This window comes from Chenopodium album, chromosome 1 (genome assembly GCF_948465745.1).
Source record: "Chenopodium album chromosome 1, dcCheAlbu1.1, whole genome shotgun sequence".
In the NCBI taxonomy this organism is placed as follows: Eukaryota; Viridiplantae; Streptophyta; class Magnoliopsida; order Caryophyllales; family Amaranthaceae; genus Chenopodium; species Chenopodium album.
The window spans coordinates 13591446-13613211 of record NC_137834.1 but is presented as its reverse complement, the minus strand read 5'-3'; the positions used below and the strand labels follow the sequence as shown (position 1 = coordinate 13613211).

General features: G+C 33.1%; 1 non-coding gene across 1 annotated transcript; it reads right to left on the bottom strand.

Annotated features, from left to right (window-relative positions):
• Nucleotides 1–1589: 1589 nt before the first annotated feature.
• On the bottom strand, nucleotides 1590–1662 carry TRNAA-UGC (transfer RNA alanine (anticodon UGC)). The gene has a single exon. It is a non-coding gene; the product is annotated as a tRNA-Ala (tRNA).
• Between the last annotated feature and the right edge of the window lie 20104 nt (nucleotides 1663–21766).

The following is a 21766-nucleotide window of genomic DNA, read 5'->3' as shown; positions in this document are numbered from 1 at the left end:
TTCAGGTGACTTGGGGACATTTTGAATATGGCTTAGGTACTTTTTGGACGTCCCCTATTACAAATTGAAGCCCAACCCTACAAAAAAAACCCTTCTTTAATTACTTACCTTTGCGATTTAGAAACCCTAAATCTTAAAAAACAAAGACGATGGAGTAGATCAGCGACCTGCTTTTGTAGTCTTGTTGCCTGACCACCATATTTGACTATCTCTGACAGGCCCCCACCATTTCCGACCAGGCGACTACCAGCTGCGGAGCACTCTGCTTCTTTCTTTTACTCTCGGTTTCTTTTGTTCTGATTCGGTTGTTTTTTTTCTTCTACATTCTGCATTCATTTGAGTTTTTTTTTTTTTTTTTTTTTTTTTTTTTTTTTTTTTTTTTTTTTCAATCATAGGTGTTATTATGTTTTCCTCATATTTCGATGGAAAATTTGCAAATTGCAGCATTTAAAACTTGTATTTTACAAATTGCAGCAATTTTAAAAAAAAATTGCAAATTGCTGCCCAAAAGTTGTTATAAATTGTAAATTGCAGCCTAAATTAACTATTTTCATCGATGTGCATGTCAAAAAATGTTCATTTAAGGTTTTAGGGGCCATTTTAGCCATGAAAGATCCAAATTGAGCTCAAAATTGGCAAAAAAAAAAAAAAAAACAATGTAAGTGCATCGTTTTGTGTAATAAAAATTTATTGATTTGTGGGCAACTATTTTTTCCTTGTAAAAACGAGGCACTTACATTAAAATGGCCGCTACAATCTTTACCGAACATTTTTCGACAAGCAAATCGATGAAAAAATTGAATTATGCTGCAAATTACAATTTATAACAACTTTTGGGCTGCAATTTGTTTTTAAATGACTGCAATTTGCAAAATATAAGTTTTAAATGGCAGAAATTTGCAAATTTTCCTATTTCAATTCCTACAATTAGTAGGTTTTTATTTATTTTTCTTTCTTTGTTTTCAAGACTAAATGTGATTTTAATCATTAATGTTGTTATGTTGTGAATTTGTGATATTTTTTATATAGATTTATATTTTGTTGATATTTTTTTTTTCCTGCTGTATCCCTGTACTCGTTTGTTTGGAATTATAACTTTGTCATATCCCGTCCCGGTATCCGTATCCATTTTGTACCCGTATCCATTTTGTACCCGTATCTGCTTCTGTGCAACCTAGTCAAAATACGTAGTATAATGGAAAATATTGGCTGTACACAACATTTTTCTAGACATCAAAATCATTTTGCTAGATATTTATTATCTTGTCTGTATCAATGTAGGAACTAGGAAGAAACCAAGTCTCAAGAGCCCATGATTGATGTAGCTACGGTATGTAGAAAGGGCTTAAGTCCACGCTTGATTCCTCCTTAGGAGCTTTATTTTTTCAGTTTGCTTGTATTTTCTTTTCTTCTTCAATTTTTGCTCTTCTGAAAAAAAAGGGCTTAAGTATGTAATGGCGTGAACCTTGCTGTAACCATAAACCATTGCCTAAAAATAGAATATAAACAATGGAGTAATTAATAGAGTTGATATTGTGCCAAAATTAATAGATTTAATATGCAAACAGATCACAAAATACATAAAAATTTGGAGATGCGGGGGATCGAACCCCGTGCCTCTCGCATGCAAAGCGAGCGCTCTACCATTTGAGCTACATCCCCTTTCATATTTAAATGCGGTTTATTAATTATTTATTAACTATACAGCAAATAAGCACCCTTTCTTTTATGTTTTTCTACTGCTGTAATAGTTATGACACAGGAAGACTGTTAATGTCTTTCATGATAAAATATGGGCTTTTTTCACAGTTAACGCCTGATGAATCACAGTTAAAATCTGGTCTGATCTGATCTAATTGTCTATCTTTGACCTTAAGAGTACGATAATTTGTAAGGTAAAAATATATCAAATGAGATCTTGTTAGATTCGTAATAATTGTATTCTATAAATATGTAATTTTCATAATTTTTTTCATTACAAAATTAAATATTAATGATAAAAAATTACACATCAAACGATGATCTGATTTGAACTTATTTTTTGGTGCGAATTAATTCCACTTTGAAGGAGGGGTGGATGAGATTCGAACCTGTGACCTTTGTGTCACGCTAGCTCCGATACCATGTTAGAGGACCAACTCAACCAAAATCTTAAGCTTATGGTTGAGGCCCAAGAATATGTTTTTATACTCTATCACATATAATATTACATGCTGGAATAATATACCAATTGGTTGTTGGTGTAGTGGTGATTGGGACTACACTTGGTAGGGAGGACCCGTGTTCGATCCCCCGCAACAACTATCGGGAGGGGACTGGAACCTAACCACCCAGAACTGATCCCCGAATCCGGATTAGCCCAAAGGGTGAACCGGATGGAACACCAAAAAAAAAAACATGCTGGAATAATATAACTTGATTATTTATTGTAGGACCACTCAACACAATAGTTAATTAGCAATTTATTTGCATAATCATCCATTTTATTTGAGTTCCTTAGATCATAACATGATATTATAACTCTGAATCATGAATTTTGAGCTATATCAAAGATCGTCCTTTTATTTTTTTTGGGATTTAAAATAAATGTTCATCCATTTTATTATATGAACATGATTAATATTTCAATTTTTAAAAGTCGCCCCGAATGAGGTTCACATGTAGTGGAATAATAGAAAAACGGTAATATACTTGTTTGAAGGACTAATGACTAGGGCTGTACAGAGTTTGGTCTGGACCGTAACCAAACCAGACCAAACCGCATTTTAGCGGTTTGGTTTGGTTTACGGTTTGGAAAAATACGGTTTGGTTTCGATTTTTTGGGAAATACGGTTTGCGGTTTGGTTTGGTTTTTCAAAAATTATAAACCAAACCAAACCGTAAACCAGTAAACCGCATTTTAATATTTATAAAAATTAAAATAGTTATTATATATTTAAAAAAGAAAAAAAGTAATAAAAAACATGAAAAATCATTAGAAGACGGTCAATAATTCTGTACACTACTATACTCCAAGATCAGTTTAGCTTCGACAATCATTGATATTGCATAATGTAGCCCCTGATGTAGTCAAGTTGCTGCCAATTATTAAAAACTATAATGTAGTATGAATTTTTTTTTTTTTTTGGACAAATGTATTATGTTTTTTTCCACTGTTAATTTGTTATGTATTATTTTTATTATGTGTTATTGTGTTAGCACTTGATTAGTTGGTTGTTATTTTTATTAAAACTTTGTAGTATAATTTAATCCGTTTGGGCTAATTATTTGAACTTTATTATAAATTTATTAATATTTGACAATTTTTAGGAAAAAATGTCGTCTCATCATAAACCGCAAACCAAACCGCACCAAACCGCATTATTACGGTTTGGTTTCAATATTAATATGGTTTGGTTTGGTTTGGAAAATTGACCAAACCGTATTTTGCGGTTTGGTTTGGTTTATACTCAAACCGCACCAAACCAGACCATGTTCACCCCTTCTAATGACATGGACAAACATGCACATAAGCTGATTTCGAAAGTATGTCCGAGGAAACTCCTTTGATTTTTTAGTATGCCGGTGAGTAATGAGTGACATGACATCTTGTTAGCTTAGAAGTGCAAGTACGGGAATGATGGACCGCTACCCGGTATAGGCTACCCCGCCCAATACCAAGTGACGTTAGCTTTTTTTTTATTTTTATTATATATATATATATATATATATATATATATATATATATATTATTTAGGGTAATTAACAGTACTTAATGACTCAATAACAATATTTGATAAATTAATAACAGTACCTTAATTTAAAATAACAGTTTTTAATAATACACTGATTTTTACTATAATTCGATCTGATAGTTACTTAAATGACTTTTAACGGTACTAGTTATCACAGCTCTACTACTTATACATCAAAATAAATTATTTTAACAGTTTAAAAGCCCACCATGCTTCGCAATAATAGTTATTTAACTAGAGAGTTTTGACCAATACCTGAACTTAGTCGACAACGGAACCTCCAGTGTTCTGAGCTTCCGGCTTTACCAAGGTAGCTAACCCCAACCCTGTTTTCCTTAGATCAGGCTCAGCACAAATCTAATTCGTTTCCTACCTTAGACCGTAATCTCTAATTAGACAATCCTTACCGTGTTTATGATGGAACTAAACAGAAAGATAACTCATTTGATATATAAGGTTCAAGGGGATAACGTTTCCTTCTTGAACGAAACTTATATTTAATTTGAAAAGATTACAACACTCATATATTACAACAAACACACAAACTAAAAGTTTAAACAGACATAAGCTGAACTAGAGTTTTCTCTACTTTAAGAGAGATGGAGAACCAATCTGTCTCTTAAGGTGAGTATTTTTCTCTAGAGGACTCTCTAATGCTTTCAGAGCAATTCTCTAGCTAACTCTTCCAACTTTGCCTTCACTTCTTTGCCTAATGCCCTTTATATAGGGGAAGACTCACAAAAGTCACCGACACTTTCTATGGCTTACAGAAAACCATGACTCAGCAAGTCACTAGTAGAAAAATACAAAAAGGCAACCCCCAATTGGCACCGGTTCAAGCCAAACCGGTGCCAAAAACTGGCCTACAATTGAACGAGGATTTAGACCAAGAACAATGGCACCGGTTCAGCACAAACCGGTGCCAAAAATTAAAAGGCCACCGGTTTGAACCGGTGCCACTGAACCGGTGCACCAAAAAAAAACCCGGCCTTCTCCTATATATAAACCCTAAGCTAACCTACCTCCTTCTCTCTCCTCCTTCTCTCTCCTCTGATCTCGACGGCGCCTCTCCTCCCCTCCTTCTCTATCGGCACTCGGCGTTCCTCTCCTCCCCTCCTTCTCTCTCCGACCTTTCTTCTCTCTCCGACCTCTCTTCTCTGTCCTCTCTGTCCTCTTCTGTCTCAATCTCTGACCTGTCTTCTGTCTTCTTCCCACCACCACCGACGCCACTAACCACCGCCACCACCAAGTCCGCTTATTTTCAGGTCAAATTTGAGGTTAGTGCATGTTTCTGGGTTTAATTATTCGGGGTAAGGGTTTCTGGGTTTAATTTTTATGTTATATGCCTTAATTTTTTTGGGTTAGATTGTTGTAATATTGTTCGAAATTGATTGGTGTAATTGATCTTGGAATTATTTGGGTTAATTAATTTTGTCATTTTTTGCACTTAATTGATTTTTCGAAATTTCTGGGTTTAATTGATTTTCGAAAGTTTTGGGGTTAATTGATTTTTTGGGTTTGCTGGGTTTAATTGATTTTCGAAAGTTTTGGGGTTAATTGATTTTCTGGGTTTGCTGGGTTTAATTGATTGCTGGGTTTGATTGATTTGGGGGGGGGGGGTAATTGGAGTTCGTAGATTTGCTGGGTTTTGATTGATTTATTTGGGTTTAATTATAATTCATTGTTTATGCGGTTTTCTGAGTTGATTTTGTCTTTCTCTTTCTCTTTCATGCATGAGTTTTCTGGGTTAAATTATTGTTTCTCGTTTTTTTTTATTTTTTTTTATTTTTTTTTGTTTTAATAATTTCTGGGTTTTAATTGATGCAGGTGTTAATTCATGCAACAAGGAATCAAGACTTTGATTTTGGAATATTGTTTTGATGTTGTAATTTTTTTTAATTGTTTTACAATATCAATTTCTGAGTTGAATTTCATTATAATTCATTGTAATTTTTTAATTTTTTTTATTTTTTATTGTATTGTACAATAACATTTTACTGGTTGAATATAATGTGATTTACCATTGTTTTGATCTTGAATATAACAATTTCAAGACTCCGTATTTTACCATTTATTTTTGTATGGGTTGTATTTCTGATGCTTGTTTTTATATTATTTTTTTTATTATTGCAAGAAAAAAGTTAAAAAAAATTAAATAAAAAAAAAAAAAACCAAAAAGGCACCGGTTAAAAAATAACCGGTGCCTAAAAGAGCTTCCACTAAAAAATAATATTTCGCGGAACTATTTAAGGCACCGGTTAACCAGTGCCAAAACCGGTTTATGGCACCGGTTTTGAACCGGTGCCAAAAAGGGGGGTAATTGGCACCCCCCACATAGGCACCGGTTCAAACCGGTGCCTTAAGGCGGGTTTGAACCGGTGCCCTTTGCTATTTTTCTACTAGTGAGTGAATATCGTTCACTGCTTTTCTAAAGATTCTTTAAAACAAATAAAACGCGCTACAACAGTAAAAATAGAATACATAATTGCTGGTGTGGGCTCAGGACTCCATTATATCTTGTAGACTGCCTTTGTTGTCCTTACTCTCTTCATAAGGGACATACATTGGGTTGTCTTCTACTATACCTAGATCCATCACACATTTAGCAACATAGGATTCATCCCATGTGACAAAGATCTCCAATAAGTGCTATTTTCCCTCTAAGGATAAATATCTCCCAGCTTTAACTTGTTCGAGATAATCATACACTGATTCACCATGTAATACTCCTTCTTCTAAATAATTTCTTAACCATTCTGGTGCTACTATAGTAGTATTTCCCACATGTATTATGACTGGTGGTTCTTCTTTTAAGGCTATGAACTGGTTAAGATACTGAGCAATATAGAAAAATCCATAAGCTCTTGCTTTTGTAGGATCTTTTACTCGTCTCAGCCATATACAGATTGGATCTTTAAGTTTGCGATGAACTTCTTCAAACATGATCAGGAAATGTGGAGAATTAATTTTTCCTTCAACCCTTTCAATGTTTGCACTTTGCACTTGGACTTGTTCAACTCTTCCTTTATATCTTGTTGCTTCATAAATTCTTCTAAAAACATACTTCTGGAATTTCGTGAGCTTCTCAAGGAACGTAGTATTATTATCAGGAAATGGTACAATACTATGAACCATCCCATAATCCCAAGCTTTGTAGTGCTCTGCTACATAAGGTACCCTCCATTCCGGTGAATGTGGATGAATTGACACAATACCCACTCTGGAATTGGTGTTGAATATTATTCTACTTCCCCATAGATCATAGACATCATACATCTTGTATGACCTTGATACAACTAGATCATACAAGAACCTAAAATTATTATCTTTTATTTTATTTAGTATTATATCCTGAATATCAGGAATGAGCCTCAGGATAATGACCATCACTTCGTACATTAGGAACCTTCGAACTTCTACATGACAACTTTTAATTAAACCATCTCGAGATCTTCTTTTTGATGAAATAATCATGGCCTCCATCAAGGCCCAAGTGGAGGGTGAATCCCGCTCCATTGCTTTATCAGTTTCCTCAATAAGAGTTTTTCTCTCTGCCTCCATCTTTTCTAGTTGATGGGCAGGAGGTTAATCTGATGTCTTTTGCTTCTTCGTCATTAGCCAATTCTCTGTTTAGACTATCGGCTAAAGAGTTCTTCGATCCCTGTATATGTTCAACAGTAAAAGAGAATTGGTTAAGCCATAATTGCCAACGCAGGAGTCTCCCTTGCGCTTGCATATTAAACAAATTCTTTTTAACAAAACTAAGTATGCTTTTGCAATCTGTTCTTATTAAGAACTGCTTAGGGGCTAAGAAGATTAAGAACTTCTCGATCCCTCTAATGACGGCAAGGATTTCCTTTTGCATTCTGGGATAATTTAACTCAACTTTATTAAAACTTCCACTGCTATATCTGCAAAGTCTTCCTCCTTCTTTGATTTTTAACACAACACTCCAGTGCTCATTACTAGCATCTATTTCAAGGATTAAATCATCTTCACTAGTAGGCAGTGTTAGTACAGGAAGATCTTTACACATAGCTTTTAAAGTTTGAATAATTTTGGAATCACTTTCCTTCCAGTTCCAAGTTATTTCTTTCTTGAGTTTTTTCTGTAATGGTTTTCTTAATAGAACAAGATTTTCTATGAAATCAGAAGCATATGTTAAACATCCTAGAAATCTTTCTAGTTGTTTTCTATCTTCAATTTATCTGGAAATTTTTCGATTTTTTCTAAAATATGTTTTTGCACTATTATTTGTCCTGCTTTAATTTCTAATCCAAGAAACTCAATTTCTTGTTTAGCATAAACACATTTATCTTTTCCAAGGATTATACCATGATCTGCACATTTTTGAGTTACTGCTTTAAGATCATTCTTATGTTGTTCTAAATCTTTTGAGAATATTAGGATATCATCTATATAGACCAAACAACAATGATTAAGTTCTCTAAAAATATTATCCATTCTTCTCTGGAATATTTGTGGAGCATTTTTTAATCCAAAAGGCATTACTAGCCATTCATAATGCCCTTGAGGGGCACTAAATGCAGTTAAAGGAATGCTTTCTTCTTCCATTTTAATTTGCCAGTAGCCACTCTTACAATCCATTTTAGAATACCATGTGGCTCCTTGTATTCTATTAAATAACACAGTTTTATTAGGAATGTTGTAACACCCCCAAAATTCGAGTCTTTAAAAGAATAAGAGTAACCTTTAACTTTCAAAAACCCAACCATCGAACTCTGGGAGTGTTACTGCTACACTTATTTTCCGTAGAAAATAAATGCAAAGCAAAAATAACATAATATTTAAATAAACTAAGTGGTCTAAGTTGTGGCAAAATAAAATAGTCATTACATCAAAACTGCAATTATTTGAAACCAATAATTGAGAGGAAATAATTAAATTCGGGAATAAACTAAATTGTCTTAGCTACGTGATTATTCTAACGTCTCCTCACACGTAACCGAGTACCCTTTTTACCAATCTGCAAAATAAATCAGAAACAAGAAAAGAGAGAAAACTCCTAAAAATCAGATAAACTGAGTAATTCCAACTCCTTCCCGTAAAATAAATAATTTCAGTTCAAAACATTTTATACATAATATAGTCTCATAAATATTTTAATACTCAATCAAGTTCAAATAGTCACATAACATATTATTACTTTATTTAAGAAAGGGAAAGAGAACGCCAGTAAGCCGGGACTAGTCCTTGTCACCACCTACTTTACAGAGGGTCGCGCGTAACCCTAATTGGCCATAAAATAAAACAGAATGTCCCTAGTGTGCACACCCCTCACTAATACCCAGTGATTAGGAGGAAGACTAACAGCAATATACAATAATTTAGACCAACTAGTAGCAACCATCACTACTAGTGGGCAACTTGTTCTTCACCCTTTCGGGTTTCATTTCCCTTCTTAAATTAAATTTCACTGTACATTTTATTAGATTATATCATCCAATTACACTGTACACAAGTATTGCACAAATCAATTTAATTTCAAGTAACAATACTTCAATTTCAGTATTATTAGACCATAGTCATCCTACATGACATATAAACCATCAATCACGTATAATCAATCATCCACTACCCAAGATTATATAAAAAAAAAAACTCATACGATGACAAATAATCATATTTTTCGAAATTACATATACTAGTACACAAAATAGAAAACTCATATATAATATATGATTCCATAATATCATACGATAGCACACTCATCACATATAATTACATAAGCACGTATTTGACACATAATATTTCAAAACAATTTCCTAACGGGATTCTAAAGATGATGGACATTGAAAATTACCTTGATCGTGCGTAAAACTCAAGGTAATTAACCTCCGGAACGGTCACCTAGTAGCCTCCGTCTACAAATAAACGATTCTAAATTAGATAATTATACGACTATATATAAAAAAAATTGAGCGTGTGATTAATTTATCATAACCCGTAATCTAGTCATCCCAAAAACAAAATATAAACAACTAATTAAATGGTGCCCTCATCATCATCACCGACTTCCATCATCATCATCACTGACATTCTTCCATCATCATCACCAAAATCCCACTAAAACCCAAATCCCAAATTCCACTGAAACGAAATTCGTTTTTTTTTTTTTTTTTTTTAAGAAGAGATATTTTACCTGAGAAAAGATTGAAAGTACGGTATTGAAATTTGAGGTTAAGGGGGCTTTATATAATTTGAGTTGTTTAGCATTCTAGAAATTTCACAAGATAAGGGTCAAACTTATCTTGAGTTTGTTACATAAACTCAGTAAACAGATTTTCAAAATTCCTTTTTATCAGCTTTCAAACCAATCTCTGTATGTTATCCAAAATAAGTTTTTTTTTTTTTTTTTTTTTTTTTTTTTTTTTTTTTTTTTTTTTTTCAAATCCGAAAATAATAATAATAATAATTTTTACAATTTGAAAATAATAATAATTAGTTTTAAAGTTTATTTATTTATTTATTTTTGAAAAGAAATCGTTGACTAAAAATGCCTCGCGTCCTGCTACGTCAGGTAGTAAATACTCCAAAATTTGGGGTATTACAAATGTAATAGCCATCAAAAACAGTATTGTCATTTAGCTGTTTATAACTAATACCATTCTAGCTTTACCTCTTTTCTTCTGCATGATTTCTTACCATGAATGCCGGACTATTATGAGGACTTTTGCTATTCCTAATCAACTTTTTATTAAGCAATTCTTTTATTTGTTCATCAAACTCCTGAATATCTTGGTAGGTATAGACCATTTGTCTTACTCTAATAATCTTATTTGGATTTGTTAGAGTTATCTTAGCAAATGCCTTATCCTTTTCCCAATGTTCTAAAGGATTTGTTAAATATAATTTTTCACATAACTTTTCTTACTGCTTATTTATCTGAGCTAATCACACTGAGAAATTCTAAGTGCAACCTCTCGTTGTGTAGGAGTAACCCCATCACCACGCTGGCTGCGTGTAAATTCCATAGTCTGATGAGTATAAGCCTTTGTGATTTTCAGTATAGGAACAGAATGACCATTAATAGTAAAGATTATTTGATCAATAGTTTGAGTGCATGGAGAGTATAATCTTTGAAAATTATTTCCTATTATCATATCATGACTATGTTGATCAGTTGCCCATAAAATAGGAATAACACATTGAACTCCTCTAATTTCTATTGGTAATTCTTCAATTATTTCAGTATGCATCATGACACTATTATTAGCAATTCTAACTTGCATAGGATTTTTAGCCTTTTTCCATAAGAATTCTGGAAATAAAGTCCTTTTTCCAAAACATGTAGAACAACCACTATCAATATAAGCACATAATTTATATTTATTATAATCCTCAATGCATATATCAATTGGAATATAAATGCTATTAGGATTAGTACTAGATATTTCATTATAAGTTTCCATTTGCATATTAATTTCATCTTCATATACTTGTTCACTCACGGTTTTGGTTTTATATCCAATTACTTTCCTAATAGGATTATTTGGATCTTCATTTAACTCTAAATTAGAACATGACCCCATATCAATGCTATGCCTTGCCGGTTGTTTTAAGGCTTTTTTGCTTTCATATTTTTCATTTAGTTTCTTTAGTAGAACTAATATTTCTTCTTCATCCTCTTCTGGCTTTTCATCACCTTGTTTTTTAATTCTTATTATTGTTGAATTTTGTCTACTTAGACTTTGTGTTCTAAAACTCAGATTTCTCTGTATTTTAGGTTTTGTATTCATTCCAATATGAAGTAATCCTGATTCATCAATTAACATCTTACTTGATCTATTACTAACTATAGGGTTCATAAAGAATTCCTCCCAAGTTTTTTCAATTTCGATTTCATTAGGATTTACTTTTATAGGTGTTATTTTCTTATAAGGGCCTCCTCCTTGCTCATATTTCTGAGCATCGACTATTTGTTTCTTAAAAGATGAGTCTATAGTGTTTACTAACTTATAAACCACCTTCCATCTTAATTGTATGGGTCGTGTTCCTTTATGCATTTTCACTTCTTCTGTTAATAGCTTGATAACTAAAAACTTTGACGCAAAGGAATCCTCTAAGCTCACATAATATCTAGGTTCACATATATAGCTTACTTTTCCTTGACTTAAATTACATGTGATACCACTGATTATTTGATCGTAAAATTCTTTATGTCTAATATCACATATAAAACTCAAGCATTTAACATCCTTGCCAAAATCTTGTAAAGGAGTTATGTATACTTGTACTGCACCAATACAAATATAGCTATAATTTCCTTTTTCTTTATATTTTTTTAATACTTTTCCAGTTTATGATATTAATTTCGGCTGCTTTTTGTTCACAATCTTTGATTACTATGCTTCCTTCCATTTCTTCACATACATATTTAGTTCTAGTTTTAAAGAAAGAAGTTTTAAATATTTTATCCTTAGTAATCTGGGGAAAATTCCAACTTTCTTTGTTTACTTGATCTAGATCATTATCTTCAAATGAATACTCAGCTCTTTTTAGTTGACCTATCGTCATTTTGCTTTTATCTTCCTCATTGTCATCTGACTCGGAATTTTCTAATTCTTCTCCTTCAATCACATTATTTATTTCTTCATAATTTTCATCTTCAAACTCATCACTAACTTCAGGTTCTTCAATATATTCATTTTCCTCTTCTATGATTTCTACTATTCCTTTATTGTTACTTAAAACCAATTATAAAGCCTCGTCTTCTTGTATTTCTATGTAATCCCAACTTCCTAAGGCTTCCATTAGTTTATGATTATATTTCTTACATTCATTAGAATAATGTACTAATTCTCCACAAGACCAACATTTACATGTCTTCTTTTTCTGAGGACAATATGTGGCCTTTCTGAAAAACCTACTTGGTTTTCTATTTTTATGTTTATAATACTTCTTCTTATAGGTTTCTCCTCTTGATTGGTCAAATTTATTTTTCTTATAGTTCTTTCTTTTATTATATTTTTTTCTTTCACATCCATAGTTATTTGGGAAATCCCAACAAGTGAGAAATTGTCTCTTCATTTGTTGAGTTCCTGCAACCTCTCTACACTTCTTTTCAATCCACTTTCTATGGAAAGAAATTCTGTTTCCTAGGGCATCCCTAGCTAAAAATCCCTCTCTCCATTCTTGATATTTTTCACTAATTTCTTCATTAAGAGGACTGGGTAATTTGTCATAGAACATTCCAAGATTTGTTTCATTTTCACCAATTTTATAATAATATGTTTCAAATTCCATAATGTAATCATCAACATATTTCATATTACTGATGGAAAAATTACTTAACTTCCTTTGATATTCCATTCGTTTTTCATTAGGATCGGCTTTAGGACCAATGAATTCTAACTCAATGTATTGACATAACTGTCTGAACATTCTAGTAGGTGATTCACTAGCTCTTAATGCAGTTTTGACTTCTTCCTCTATTCCATCGTACCAGTCTTCTACACATCCATAAAGACTATGTTCGATATAGTTTAAGAAATTTTCTGAAGTCAAGTCAGTGTTTAAATTAAGTACACTACTCATACTCTTCTTCCACTCATCCAAAACATCTTGTCTATCTCTTACACCGTCTAGCTTAAGTTTATAACCAGTTTAACGTGTAGGTTCAAGAGTCACTTCTTCTTGTTTAGGTATATGATTAGGCATAACCTTGACACTAAACCGGGTAGTCTTCCTTGGTATGTATCTTGGTCTTGTGCAACTTCCTTCTCCTTGATACCTAGGTCTTTGGATAACATTGTTTACGTTAATGTTTTCATTAATTATTTCCTCTCCAACATCATTATTATCCATTACTCTTTTTCCTAGTTTGTTTTTAATCTTATGTCGAACAACTTCTATGGGCAGAAAGTCTAGATCATTTAACTTCATTAATCCCATTTGTTGATATAAATCTTCCTCTAAAGTAACGTAATTACTTTCCTCTGTTTCATTATCAGAAGCAGTCCCTTTTTCAGAAATTAAGTTCATGATTTCGTTAAGCTTATTAGGGTCTTCTTCTTCATCGAACAGGACTTGTAATTCGTTAAGTGTTTTCTCCTGAAGACGAGGGTTCATCTTTAGTCTCTTTATTCTTTTCTTGGTTACTAGTAGGTATTTTAGGGAGTGATACGGTAAACTTTTTATTTTTTATCTAGATTTTGAAAAGGATACTGATATTTATATGGGACAATTCTCTCTCTATTTGGTGATACTTCTTTTCCGAATTGATGCCTAATTTCGTTTGTTAAAGCAAGTTGAACTTGTTTAACCTGTTCTTTTAGATCGCTGACTTTTTTTTATTAATATCGGTTGTGGTTATTGATATCTTATTCTCAATATTAATACAACGAGCATGTATGTTATCAACTTTCGATCTTAATTCACCAATTTGATCTACTATATAATTAAGGACCGGGCCAAAATTACTAGTATTTTCAGGAATACGATAATAATGCTTAAAATCAGGTTTCTTACACTCAGTAGAAGGTTTAGTATTCTCCAATTTTACCTAATTATTAACTTAACAACTTAATTTATCTTTTAACCGTATGGCTCTGATACTAAATCAGGCAGCTTAACAATTTTTAATTTATTAACTGTACTGTCTTCCTTAATAACAGATTTCACTTATATAATAACTGTATTCAAACATAATACTTAATTTCTAACACAAATACTTATCCTTTTAATATATAAGTACTACTAAAAAGATCAAAATAACACCTCGAAAACAATATTGAAGAAACATAAAACAGTATTAAATTTTATTTTAACAGGCAAGAACTTAAAATAACAGTATTAAAATAGGAAATAACTTTTTTCCAACACTTAGAGAATTTTTTTTTTTCAACGGTGGTATGGACCTTCCTAGTCCCTACCTGGTAGTGGGCAATACTTTCTCGTGCAAGTACAATAAATGTGAGGATAAAAAAAGTGCATTGGGCTTACTAAGCTTTGGGAGCCCTTTAATGAACTAATAATTTGTTCATTTTGGTATTTAACCACCTGGTATAATACAGCCCAAGTATTGCGAAAATAGAAATAATTGTTTACTCCCTCTGTGTTTTTTTAAGTGACACACTTTCTTTAAACGACCGTTTTTTTTAAGTGACGCACTTCCTCTTTTAGAAATTCCTTACATTTTAATAATATATCTTCACCCCATTATCTCTTACTTTATCATTTCTCACTCCTTTCATGGTCCCCACTTCCTCTCACATTCTTTTACTTTATCATTTCTCACTCCTCCAACCTACCCCACTAACATCTTATTTTATTAAAGTCAATAAAATCTCCTAAAATTACGTGTCAGTCAAACTGTGTCACTTAAAAAAACACGGAGGGAGTATAAAATATTAAAAAAATAAAATAATATGTCCTCTTTAAAAAACTCACTTTATGAAATAACATGCCAATACTTGATGGGATAAAATTAAAACTAACAGCTCACTAACTCAACAACCAGTCTACCACTCCCTCCCTTCCCCAACCTCCACCCCTTCCAACAACTACCTTTGCCGGCCAACTCTACCCACACATCCACCATAGCTACCACCCCACTACCGTTGAAAACCCTCTTCCTTCCTTCCACCACCATCAAAACTACCATTTGCTTCCTCTCCACTACCGAATAGGCGAAAACCCATCCTCTCACTTCCCCACCACCGCAAATCCCTGCTCTCACTTTCCTCCCCTCATTGAAAACCCCTCTTTTTTTCCATTCCTCAATCATTGAAAGCCACACTTATCTCCTCCCCTGCCTTGGAATTGAAAATCCTTCCTCTCAATCACACTCCTCCCTTTTCCCACCATAAGAAAACCCTTTGTTTCCCCCTCCCCTATCACTGAAACCACCTCATTTCCCTCCCTTAATTACCACCAAAAACCTAGTTTGTAGTGGTTAGGGGATGGGTCAAAAGTGGTATTGGTGGTCAAATGGAGAAAAAAGTAAAAGGATTTTTTATTTTTTTTTTTACTTTTAATCCGATAATCAGTCATCTAAGACCAAAGAAAGAAAACTCCACCAAAAATATTAAATTATTTATAAATAATCCAAAGTTGAGATTCTTTAAAGCGAATGTTCTGAAATTGGGATAATTTTACCAATTTTTCCAAAACAATATTATAATTTTCTCAATCTACTTAATTGTACACTAGATCATAAACTAATATGACAAGAAATACCAAAGTTGATTTAATTATATAAACATGCATTTCACAAAGATAATGTAAGGCATTTACACAAAATAGGTTTTTTTTTAAAGGTAAAATACATGATCTAATAATCCTTCTATCATTGGTAAGGATCATTAGAATCTAAAAGTCCACCTATCACATGATCGGACTAATAGATTGAATTTGAAAAAGAAAATTAAAAAAAAAGGACAACTAAATTTTTATATTAAAATTACAAACTAAAACTTCTCAAGGAAGCTATACAAAAATAAAGCTTCCATCGGAAGTTAAACTAAAGTACAAAGTAGAATAAATATTGTAAAATAGAGGAAACTTTGAATTTTACAACCTTCAAAATACCACTAAATTGAACAAGTTAAGAGGTACACGCTAAGCGCGTACAGTGTAAAAAATTTATTAATTTAATTTACCTGTAATTTATAATTTTATTTTTGTAAGTAATAGTGCCTAGTGCCTATATAAAAAGAAATTAATAATTTTTTTGATAATAAAATTTAAATATTAATCATGTCTAAAAGATCATCAATGTTCCTTTTTGTTTTGAATCAGTTTATCTTTATTCCTAAGATATATATGTATGATTTAAGAGAGTAGTTATTATTATTTTTTAATTTTAAAAAGCAGTTTTAATGTAATTAAAAAAAAGCTATATTGTTGTAAAAAAATATTTTTTCTTGGTGGTTATTTTTCTGTGGCATGAGTAGTTAGTTTTAAGGGTAGGTTTTTTTTTTTTTTTTTTTTTTTTTTTTTTTTTTTTTTTTAAATAGGAATAAGGGGTAGTTATTTAAGAAAATATTTAATATTTAATTATAGTTGTTATGATTTTTTAAAATAATTTTTTTGAGGGAGGAAAAAAAAGGACAAAATAATGTGCTATTTTAAAAAAATTGGGAATAAATTGCGTTTTTAAGAATTGTGAATTAGTAAACTTGGAAATTGAGAAGGGCATTTTGGAAAAAGTCAAATTTATCAACCAATAATGGTTACCGTAGCATCAATTAAAGTCAGTTTTCATATTTATCGACCGTGTCTCGTATAATGCAATTTGATAATGCGGGCTTTCACCTTCCACTTTTGAGAATATGGATGTAAATATATTAAAGGAGCATATGATGTAGAGTTCTAGACATCTTGTACCTAAACCTCAAAAATTTTAATTGTTGAGTTTTAAGCATAAAAAGATTGAAGATATAGAGTTACTTTGTATATGTGGACTATGAATTTTTTTCCCGTTTGTTGATGATGGAATTGGAGTATACAGTTATACTACAAAGAAAAAATTGAACTGTAGACAATTTGATGAATGTGGACTACGTGGAATCATGGATGACTATGCTATATCAACAATTTTTATTTATTTTCTTTTTTTACAATTGTCAAAAAGTAAACATGGATCAATTTTTAAAAAAAATCCAAATAACTTCTTTTTTTTTGAAGAAAAAACCAACTAAACGTGAGTTGTGGGGAGTTTTTTTTTTTTTTTTTTTTTTTTTTTTTTTTTTTTTTTATAATTTTTTTATAACTAAAAAACCTATGGCCATGTTTGGTAGTAAGCTTATTGGGGGTATATTAGCTTATTTGACTAACTTTAGTTGATTGACTAGTCAAACAAGCTAATACAAGTGTTTGGTAGTAAGCTTATTGAAAGAGCTTATTCCACTAAATAAGCTCTTTTTGAAAAAACTCATTTTAGGAGCTTTTTAATTAGCTTATTCATTAATTATTGTGAACTGACATTTATAACCTTATTTAATTTAAAATCCTATCTAAACTACCTACCCCACAATTAGCTTATTGTTCATTTCACATACTCAATCACCTTTAAGATATCAGCTATTTACCAAACACTTTTATATAATCAGTTAATACAATAAGTTAGTCAAATTAGTTAATAAAATCAGCTAGTCAAAATTAGCTAACTCAATCAGCTTCAGCTTTCTCCCAAACAGGGCCTATAACTTTTTTTTTTAAAAAAAATTTATTTGAAGATAAAACCAGCTGAAAATATGCTATAAAATGTTTTTACTTAAAAAAAAAAGCTCAGTGTGAGAAGTTAAGATTTTTTTTTTGAAATATGTGAATATCTTAAAAAAAATAGTAAATCAGTAAATTGATAAGGGCATTTTGGCAAAACACAAATTTATCACCCAAGATGCCCTTTCTCTTTATATATTACAATAGATTTACCACCCACATAAAAAAAGCTTTACCATCACATTTAAAAAAAAAAACTTTTGTTTTATCGCCCAATCTTTACTCCGGTGACGGAAAATGACTGTGGGGCCCATAGTAACGGCTACTTTTTCAACTTTTTCCCAATTTCTCTCGATTTTCTTTTCTATTTAAACGTACCTTCTTCATTTCTACAAAATAATGGTGTAGTTGAGCTTTTTTTTGCCATTATCTTCCCAAATCATTTGCAGATCTCTAACAATCCTACATCAAATTCTTCCAAATTTGTGACCTTGAATCAAGTCAGTTGTACTACAACAAGTAGGAAGAAGGTAAGCAAATTCCATGATACTTGTTGTAATTATGTTGCAATTCATGTCGTGATTATGTTCCAATTGTAAAGTGTAAATGAAATTGCACATTTGAGTTGTTAATTGAACCCCAATTTCACTGTAAATAATTAGGGTTCATGGTAATTAAAATTAAATTAGGGGGTTTTTGAAATTTCAATTGGATAGTCAAATTAGGGTTAGGTTCTGGTAATTATGTTCAAATAAAATTTTTTTCAATGTTGTTGTTATTGAATTTCAGAAGGGAATGTTTTCTATTAGCATATCACCTTCAAAGGAGAAAAGATGCCAATGTGGAGTTTCTTTGGCTAGGCTTACTTCTTGGAATAGGGAGAATCCTGGACGCAAGTTTAGGTCTTGCAAATTATATGATCATGTGACAAAGACAAGGGCGTGTAAAGCTTTTGAGTGGGTGGATCAACCAGATGGAACACCTTGGCAAACTGAGGTGATTAACAACTTGGTGCTGGACAAGAAATTGATAAAGGGTGAGATTAATGACATGAAGAGGGAAGTTGATGATGTTAGTGGGCAGAGGAGGTTCTTTCTCAATGAGATTGACAGCTTGAAGATGAAATGCAAAGCTCTTAGTTAAGACAGGAAGAAGATGAACAAGGAGGTGCATGGAACCAATGCAACATCAAAGAAAATGCTGACATTACATGTTGTTGTTGTGTTTTGTTGTTTTGGTTTGGTTTTGGCTATGCATTTTAGATCTTAGGTTCAGTTGTGAATGCTAAGAAACATAAAATCCCCAACTGATGTTGTCTTTTTAAGATGTTATGGGTGTTTGTAAGGATGGCATTGCTTGTACTTGAAATGACAATTAATCAATGAAATGGAACTTTTGCCAGAATCTTGTCATATTACTACTTGCAAAAACAAGCACTTGGTTGTTTTAAGGTTGTTTTCACAAAAGATATGGCACCATAGTGCATAAGTAACTTCGTTCAACTACCAAATTTATGTTGGGTTTTGATGAGTCCGACTCATCGCGGAATTTTGACGCGTGCTTCGCTTGTACCCCAAGCTCTTACTTGAGAAAGGTTTAAGTCTCGCACGGGCGAAAACCTCCTACGGTATCCACCCGTAACTCGACCCCGACTAGGTTTATTGCTTAGAGGTTAGCTAAGCCTGACCAAATACTCGAGTAATTATATGTGTTTAATTTAAAGGTTTTCTCAATGGATATGCCTTTTTCTAACACCTTACTAAAGTGAACAATCCCAAGGTATGCCTTGGCTATTTATAAGGAGTGCTTCCTTGTGAATTTCACTCATCTTTCAATGTGGGACTTTTTCACAAAAAGATCCCATATAGAAAGAATGTTGAATTCAATCCTATGTTAAATAAACCAAGGTATAACAAAGTAACAAGTGTCACATGGTTAGGTGAGGACCACTTCCTTACTTGCTCCCCAAGGTAACTCACATGCATTGTGATCTAACCATGTGGCACCCAACCTTGAGCCCCAAGTTGGGTTCGGTTGGGCCGCCACCTTTTGGCCCGCGTCCATGACCCGCCACCTGAGTCCGCGGCCCGTTGCCACATGGCATGCTGCCACGTGGCGCATTACCACTTGGTGGCTACCAACGACACGCCGCCACCTTGGTGCACTGCCACATGGCATGCCGCCACCTTGGTGCGCTGCCATGTGGCATGCCACCACCATAGTGGCTGCCACGTGGCACACTTATATTTGGCGTGCTTCCCTAGCCTTTCGCGCGGCTAAGGTTTTTACTTATTACTTGAAGCATTAACCTGTCTCACCAATTCCTAAATTTTGGCTCGACTTTTAAGTTTCGGTTCTAGACGCTCTAAGCTCAAAATCCGACATTTTTGTTCACAATACTCGAGCGACTCATTAATTTCTTCCGAATTAATTTGTCGTGTCGGTTTGTTAGTTGCTTGCGTGTGACCCGAAGGGTTCAGTCAATATTAAGCTGAAACATTATTACTCGTTAATATTACTAATCGAAAGCAACCTGCACCTAGGCATTCCGATCACTTGACCTCACTAAATAATTAGCTTTTTAATAATTCCGAACCCTCTATCAGAATAATACACTTGTTCGAAGGACACCATTCCTATCAATTTACACATGATAAGAGAAAAGAAAATAGGTTGTCCATCAACAATATACTACTCTAAACCCATCACAGTGAATTAACATCTTTGAAATTCTTGCTCCTTATGACATGAAGCTTTAACCTTGTTTGGACTTTGTCTGGGGCTGGGGTAGCTGATTTCACTAGTGCGGGCTGTTTGAGGCTCTTCTTGATTTTGGTGGTAGTTTGACTCCCAGTAGGTCCTATTCTTGAAGGCTAACTCCCCCTCAGAAGCTGTTGTTGCATGTTGATCGACTCCCATTTGCTTCTGTTACCTGCTGACTCCTAGTTGCTGCTATTGTTGCACGCTGATATTGGGGCAACTTCAGTGCAGCCTGTAATTACAGAGTATGAATACAATTAAAATCATTCAAATTGAAACAAACAATTGCATGCCTATAGCAAAGTATCAAAAAATATACATGTCTTGTAGCCTTTTCTTCACTTTTCTTCCTTTGATCCTTGAGCTAATGTGTATGCAGCTGTGGCCTTTCACCCTTTGGGCTTGTTGCAGGTTCTTGGGGCTATTCTGGTGCAGCTTCATGCTTGTATGTTTTGGCAAAGTGACTAAAACTACCACAATTCTTGCACTACTTCTTAATCTTTGGTTTCTTCCCCTCCAGTGCAGCAGAAGTCCCTTCACCTGGTTCAAGCTTTCTCTTCTTTGCCTTTAGTCTTCTAGGTTTCACTTTAAGCACAGGTGGCAAAGGCTGTCTCAACCTGGCCTTTTCCCAATGTTTAGGCCCATATGGCTGAATGTGATCTTCATATGCAGGTAAGTATGTCACCCTGTAGTAATGTGGGTAAACATACAACTCAAGATCATCCCTTTTGTCCAGAATGCAAGTAAATGCATGGACACAGGGTATCCTTGTAAACTCCCACCTAAAACAAGTGCATGTTCTTGCTTCCAGATCCACAATGCACTGATCATCCTTGTACTTCACTTCATAAGTCTAACCCCTTGAAGCTTGAACCTCACATGTCCTGGCATATTCTCCAACCCATCAAATATCTTGTTCACAAATGGGGTTAGTAAACCTTCCACACACTAGCTTCTTACCACTTGTCATTACTCCTCTTCATCATGTATCTTCTTATCCACTCCATTTGAGTAAGAATAGGCTTGTCTCTTGCATCTCTGATCGCTGCATTAAATGTTTCACACATGTTATCTAACATTTTAGA